Here is an 8,221-nt window from a genome sequence, read left to right as displayed (position 1 = left end):
CAATCCACCTTGCAAGGGACTTACCCTAGAAACACACCTGAGGAGCAAGCCTGGCTCTGTTCTCGGGAAGGAAGCCTGGTCAAAGGGAGTCGGAGCAGAAATGGCTGCTTTGTTTGCCTAAGTTTCATTTACACAACCTGAAAGTGAGCTGCCAAGCCATGGCCAGCCAGACTTCTCATCCTCCCTGGATTGCAGCACATGAATATATCTCTGATTCCAGTTGGCTTAGGGAATAAAGGAGGGTGGGCCAGGAAGCAATGACACCTCAGAATTTGGCATTGGATGGTCTGTCCCTTCCAAGGGCCCAGATAGGTGGACCTGGCTGAGGCCAAAGCTATCAGAATAGGAGTGAGATCTGGCTAGGGTTGCTCTGATGGCCAACTGAACTGATTGTGGGATGGAGCTTCGAGGGTGGGAGGGCTTCTCTCCATCAGGAGAACTTTAGGCCAGGAGCAAGGTTAGAAGCTGGGGAGACAATTAGACTGATCCCATAGAGCCAGATAGGTCATCTGAGGATCCACGCATTTCAGACTGGTTTCTCCAACAAGAACTACACTGTCAACTTAACAGCCATCACCAACACTGATGGAGCACTTATCATGTGTCACACACAAAGAGTTCCCTGTGTGCTCTTTCCTTCTTCTTCACTACAACCCTTAACAGGTACTATTGTTATCCTCATTTTATGATGAGGAAACTGAAGTACAGAAGCTTTGGGAGATGTGCCCAGGAGCACACAATTATTAAGTTATACAGTCAAAGGACATCCTGGTGAGCACTGATGCCACATCGCCCCTAAACATAACACCTTCAAAACGCAAACAGTGACCACTTTGTTATGTTTGGGTTACTATGCAAAGTGGTCTGGAATCAGATTCATTGGAATTAAAGGGACTTCAGAGGTCACCTACTTTCACTTCTCATAGGATGTTGCAGTGCCCTAAATAATCCTAAATGATTGTTCTATCACTACTTGAATACTTGTGGTGCTAAGGAATCCCACCCTCTCAAGGCTCATCCCCGCTTCCAAGATCTCAATCCCAAACCCCAGGACTTTACAACCCAAGACATGCTGACATGGGTGGAAATAGAACAATAGGGAGAAATCCATTCAGCCAATATGTGAGCATACACATCTGTACATTCATGTAAAGATGCTTCATAGATCAACTTAGATACATATATCAGTATATATGTATAGAGAAACAGGCACATTCAATTGTACTTCAGACAGCTTTCTCTTCCCGGCTGGCCTGGTCTCAACAGAAAACTCTGCTGCTCTTCCAAGTTCTTTCCCAGCTAGGTCCCCACATTTGCTTTCCACCTTGATTGGAAGCTTTTCCCAAAGAGCCACCCATGGGGGCCAGCCAGGAGACTGGGTCCTGGACACCTGGGGTTGGGGAGGATTATGAGAAGTGCATGGGGATGACATACCCATGAGGAGAACACCAACAGAGATGCCTCTTCCACATCAGGAAGTGAGGAGAGGGTACAGCTGTGGCCTCTAGAGAGGCTTGAAGGGTGGGGAGGAGGGTAAAGCCACCTGGGCAAAGGCTCCAGGAGTCAGTCAGTTGTCAATGGTATGGGGAATGAGAATTACACTAGCAAATATTTACTGGGTGCTCACTATATTCCTGGTCTATGCTGTTACTGGACCAGCAGGTTCAGGCTAGGCTGGGTTAGAAAACTGTTTTTGGAACTGATTGCTATCTAATGGGACAGAGGACAGAAAAGCCCTAGCAGTAAGTTGCTGTTTGAAGTAGACTCTACTGCTCTCTAGGCTACCAAAATGGTCAGGGGTCTGTCTGGACCAATAGGCTATGGGAGAGGCTGACACAGAGGAAATATGCCCAGGCCAGCCTATTACACTACCCTTGTCCTCTGTAAAACCAGGACCAAGTAACTTCAGCACAGGACAAGAGACTGGAAGAACCCTGCAGGTGAAGCCTGAAGTCACCTGCCAAGGGGGCCCTGGCTCCTGAAGATGCTGGGTCTCCAGCCTCCATCCCACTATGGCCTGCAAATGCCCCAGGATAGAGGCCCAGGACAGTCGCCCACATCTGATCACTTGTGAAGCACATCAGTCTGTAGTATCTTCCTATTGAGTCTTAGAATGGCTCCATGTGTGATTTTCTGATCACTTGCGAAGCACATCAGTCTGTAGTATCTTCCTATTGAGTCTTAGAATGGCTCCATGTGTGATTTTCTCCCACACTGGTTTGTATGCTCTGTACCACATGTGGGTTTTCAGACATTTCTTTTTAAGTTTGTGGGCAGCCCTGACATTCGGCATCACACTCACAGCCTGCCCTGGGCGCTTTAGTCAGACATACCGCCTGGACCATTCATTACAAATCCGAGGCTGTGCTTCTGGTTCTGCTGGCCAAGCCCCATGCCAGTCCTCTGCCTGGAATGCCCTCCCACCACTAGCCAGGCGTCCTCTCCTACTCAACTAGCCCCAGGGCAAATCTACCCTTCCACAAAGTCTTTCTCCCTCCAACCCTCAGGATCCCTCCTGTCTATGGGCTTAGTTCTTGATATCTGTACTGTGTGCGCCTTTGACACATCACAGCCACCTCTGATAGACGTTGCAGCCAACACACTGTCAGTTAATCTCTGCATTGCCATCTAACTTTTTATCCATACAGATCTTTCTTCAGCTCACCTCTGAAATTCCCTGAGACTGATATCCTGCTTCATGGGTCCCCTCTACTGCTTCGTATTGTCATCCAGTGTATGTTAGATAACATGTGCCTGGGACCAGGAATGAATGAATGAATGAATGAATGAATGAGCGAACTGAGCCTCTCAGTCCCACTTGTTATAAAGGCTTGAGGGAAGATGATAAGCAAAACAGAGAAAGCAGGTGGATCCCTCTCTGAGATCTGGAGGTTCCAGAGTTTATTTGTGGGAGGAGGGGATATTCAACGGCAGTGTATGGAATGAGGTCTAGGGATTCATCGTGTAGTTGTGTTTTCACAGCAAACACAGCATGTTCAGCTATTATATCTTTATTTAGGACAAATGGAAACCTGGGGAGGATCTAAACCCCCAAGCCACCCCTTGGTACCACCACTTGCGGGGGCCAGCTACTGCGGGGATCGGACAGAACCCGGGATTCCAACAGCTTCAAAATCTTCAATGCAGCAGATGACTCAACTTTATCTTTTTAAGATTCCCAAAGCATCTACCTGCCTGCATGTTTCGCTAGCTGTGCTAATGTTTGTTTCACACGGCCTAACAGTGATTACAAGATAAACTGTCTATCTCATGTCCTCAAACCTTGGTGGCTTTGGAGAGGGTCCGAAGGCAAAGATGGGAACAAAAGAGAAGTGGGTGAGACAGGCAGACAGTGATAAGGAGGCTCAGAGAGACAGGGAGGGTGTGAGCAAGGGCGAGATTGAGACAGACAGCCAGGTGGAGGACAACCAGGAGCCAGTTACTGGCATGAGGCGCCTCCCTGACCACTCGCCCCAGGTGTGCTGGCATAGCCAGCACACCTGTCCTCACAAAGACAATAACAGGACTGGCAGTAGTGGCCCCTGACCCATGGTCTGAAGATCTATGATCTTTCAAAATTATCATAATTATTGGACTAATGTAGTTGGACTAGGGGCGATTTCTCCCTTTCTCATCCACTCGTTGGTTCGCTGGACTGTGCTAAGCAAAGCAGACACAAGGGTGAGGAGCTCAGTATCTGATGGGGGAGGGAGATGATGGGCAAAGTATATTGAAAGCTAGGGTTCGGGTAGCAGAACACGATGCTGAGGCCACTGGTTCTAAAGCCAGACTGCCTGGGTTCAAATCCCAGCTCTGCCCTTCGCCAGCTGTATAACCCTAGGCAAGTTCTCTGATGTCTTTATGCCTCAGTTTCCCCCTGTAATTTAAAATAGAGCAAGAAAGAAAACCTTACAGAGCTCTTGTGAGCATTGAATGAGTTAATACTTTCAAAGCTCTTAAACCAGTGCCTGGCACATAACAAGATCATATATACACACATATATATACATATTATATATATACACACACATATATACATATGTATATATGTGTGTATATATATAATATGTATATATATGTGTGTATATATATATATATATGTGTGTGTGTGTGTGTGTGTGTGTATATAGCCACAGAAGACCTAATTTAGATAGGATGGTTAGGGAAATACTCCCTGAAAAAATGACATTTAAAACAGAAACACAAAGCATGAGAAAGTAGCAGCTTCTCTAACTTTTCCATAATGTGATCTTTTTAATTTCATACATCTTGAGTATTTTCGAATCTCAGGGATGACTCTTTAATGAATTACACTGTCTAGGTGACTTGGTTTGGTGACCAAAGGTGACCACCTATTTTCTGGGAATGTGGCTGCAGCCTGAGGAACTGAGTTTTGCTCTGCGGAAAGCCAACGGCATCTCTGGGGAACAAATCCATGGCTCTGGCCTCCTGGGCCTTGTGTTCTATTCTATGAGATTACCAACAGCTGCCTGGTACAGAAGCCAAGAAGCAAGAGAGGAGGGACAGAGAAGTTTGGCCTCCTCCATGGGCCACTAGACTCCATCCTGGACCTGTAGGCTCTCCCTGCAGCACACAGATTGTCCCTGTAGGGCCAGGCCCCAGCAAAGCTGAATGGGTAAAACTGGCCACCTACCTCTTCCTCTAATTCTCTTCCTGGGGGTACCCTGTGCTACCCAGGGCCCTTGCAATATGCCCTAAGGAATACTCTGAATCTTGCCCCTCATGACAAATTCCCTAACGCCATTGCTTCAAGGCTCTTCCTTTCCTTTTCTCCTCCTTAAAGTGACCATTAAAATCCTCCCAAGTTATATATCTACACAACAAGGGGCTTTCCACAGCTAAGTAGAACTCGAGGAGGCTATCGAAGGCAATATTTAGGGCCAGGGAACTCTGAGAACCCTTCTAATAAAACTTCCCATGTACAGTCTGGCTGGAGGCCACTGCTGGGAAGATGCTCAGAGGGGTCTGTGTCCCCGCACGTCTTTTGTTGCTTTGAGCTGCCTAAGTCATAGCCATTCATTGCAGGATCACATCGCCAAACTTTTCTAGTCCAAAACCCTGTTTATAAGTAAGAAAACTGAGGCTCAGGGAGAGAAAGGAACTTGCCCAAGGCCACATGGCTGCTGAGGCTGAGGCTCCTCTACCCCACACGTTGCTCAGTGTGGGAGGACCACCCTGATACCCACCTATGCCACCTCAAGCTCTGGTTTACAGGACACTTTTCTGGAAGGCAGAAGAAGCTTAAAATGTCCTGGCCCCAGAAAAATGTCACCCTCTCTCTACCCCTCTGCTGGCTGGAGTCCCCTGAGTGCCAGGAAGCCTGTGCTCTCTTCCACTCGGCAACCTGGAAACAGCTCTGGCTGCCCACAGCACATACCCCAGCCAGAAAACTGAGGCCCTGAGAGCTTCCCAAGAACCAAGAGCATGGCAGAGTCAGGCAAAGCCCTAAGCATCTAGGATCCTGGCCCAGGATCCATACTGGTCAGAATCTAAACACACACAAGCAACCAGAATCTCACACCTTCCTGTAAAAAAAAAAAAAAAAAGTGGGCCGGGGCTGAGCCCAGCCTTCTTCTTCCTTGTCACTGGGTGTCACTGGGACCATTCTCCTTCCTCAGTGTTCCACCTACCATCAGCAGCAGCAGCCCCATCTGGCCCCATTAAGGCCACTGCCCAGGAAGGGCCCCAGGCATGGGAGAGAAGATACTCTTGAAGCACAACTGAGTCACACCCAAAGCTCTCAAAGCACAGCTTCTCAGAATGATCCGCCTTCATCATTGCCAGGAGGGATGGCAGCAGCCCGTCCCCCGGACACAGCTTCTCAGAATGATCCGCCTTCATCATTGCCGGGAGGGAGGGATGGCAGCAGCCCGTCCCCCGGGAAATAAGCCTCTTCATCCCCAGGTACTCTGTCAGGTTGGGCAGCAGGAGGGCAAGGTTCAGGTCTTACAGAGCCCAGAACCTTGGAGAGGGTGTCCAGAATTGGCTGGGGCAACCAGACAGGCCTGTGTGGGCACTTACTTAGTTCAAGTTCATAGCTCTGGCAAATGTGTGAGAAACCCAGAACTTTGTGTAGAAGAACACATTTTTGAAAAAGTATTTACGTTCTGGCCTATATGTCCAGGGAACAAAGGGAGGGATCAAGGACTGACAGGTCAGAGAGTTTGCCCCAGCTGTCAACCCCCATACCTGATACTCAGAACATCTGGTAGCTTGTACCACTGTGGAGCTGAGAACACCCTCAGTTCTAGGAGGCAGAGCCTTGCTGGCTAGTGTGCAGGGCTCTGCGGGAACATGGTGACATGGGCTATGAACCTGCATTCCAACGTGGGAGCATCTGTGGGCCTAAATGCTGGGGGGTGAGCAGTGAGACCCTGCAGCCCGAGGCATCTACGATTCTCTGGACTTGCCCTCTGGCACCTTGTGCCTTCTGATGGCCTTACTCTGCAGGTATCTGCCTGCTGGGTGGTCTGTTCCCTGAGGGACCAGGACTGCCTGTCTCATTCACAGAGCCCCTATCAGGCCCACAGTAAGTATTCTAAAATGAAGAGGGGGAGCAGGGAGGGGAGAGAGGAATGTATATGCCTGGGTCTATAAAATGCTGGGGTTCAGGGAGATTACATCTGGAGTGTCGAGGGCACGAGGAAAGGTCATGGGTGAGCAAGGCCACAGTGTGGACATGGCCGAAACACATCCAGCTCCTTCACCAGTCCACCCTGTTATTGACCAGTGATGTGACCTTAGGCAAATCTTTCTGTGCTTCAGTATCGTTGACTGTAAACAGGGGTAAAAATACCTGCCCTATCATCAGGGTAAAAATAAGATAATAGAAGTGAAAGTGTGCTAGAAAGGATGAAAACTATTCAAATCTATTAGCAAGATAAATACTGGGAATAACAGCAATATTAAGAAGATTAATCTTTGCAGCTTGGGAAGCAGAGTAGCCAGAGGCCCAGGGCTTTTGGGAACACAAAAGCCACCAGGAATGTGAAAGCAGGTTAACACGCTCCCCCACCCTCGAGCTCAAACTCCACACTGAGAATAGTGGGGTGGAGGGTGCTGGATCACCATCTCAGTGTCTGACCTGTTTGGAAGGGACTGGGGATAGAGGGGAGGGCTGGATCCCAGGGAGAGAAGCTGGAGCAGCCAGAGCCAGGGCTCCCCAGCCTGCCCTACCCCTTCACCAGATCCTGCTCAGCCTGCTGGAGGTGTGCCTCTTCCTGGTGTGCACCCCACAATTAGAGTCCTGGCCTGGCCCCAGCCTGCCCCAGGCCTGCACAGAGAAGCTAAGGATAAGAGGGTAAAGGAGGAGCAGGGACGTATGCGTATTCGAGGAGGAATTACTCGTCCATTCTGTTCTCTCCCATAGGATATACACATTTTCTGCTTTATCTCCTTTTAGGTAAGGGACCTTTTTTAAGGCTTGATCTCACACTTTTTTCTCCCAACAATCCCATAAATTCCTCCTCCTATCACAGCTCTCCTGAAGCTGGGACACACACTGGAAGCCCCCTACACACAGCCTGGGCTGCTAGGACACGAGAAGAGGCTACCCCACCCACCCCTGCACGGGCAATCAAGGAGACAGAAGGTGACACAACCCTCAGAGCAAGAGTCACTATGGCCTGGAGCCTTTCCCTCCTCTGAGATGACTCAGCCCAGTCGCTGGAGCCTCTGGCACCCAGTGTGTCCTTCCTTCTGCCATCTTGGGCACTGTTCTCCTGACAAGGCCTCTCCCAACTGGCTCAAAAAGTGTCCCACCCAAGAGAATGAAGCAGCTGGGAGGTTGCAGGGCAGTCCAAGGCTGAAGGGAGATCCAAAAGTTGCCAAAGTTCCATCAGGATGTAGGTGTGACCATAAAGAAGAAAAGAAAAACTGCTGATGGGGACACTGGCCCCCACCTTGCTTGGCTCCCATCGTTACAGGGCTGGTCTCGCCCTTGAGTCTGAAAGGAAAGATGGCAAAGGGCCACAGCCAGCTGGCTGGTCCTGGTGAAACCCTGACAGACAATGAATGGGTTTAGAAGAGCAGAAAGCCCCTAGGAGTTTGACTCACCAAGGCTGAAGCTTCGTGTTGTGACTGCTCAGCTCTGGAAGCTTCTGTGCCCAGTGGTACTTCATCTCCGTCCACAGGCAAGGGAACTGGCTTGGTTACCCCCATCGCCTGCTCTACTCCAGGCCCTCCCTGGGGAGTGGGCTCT

This window comes from Pteropus alecto, unplaced genomic scaffold (genome assembly GCF_000325575.1).
Source record: "Pteropus alecto unplaced genomic scaffold, ASM32557v1 scaffold196, whole genome shotgun sequence".
Taxonomy (NCBI): Eukaryota; Metazoa; Chordata; class Mammalia; order Chiroptera; family Pteropodidae; genus Pteropus; species Pteropus alecto.
Note: the sequence above shows the minus strand (reverse complement) of the source record.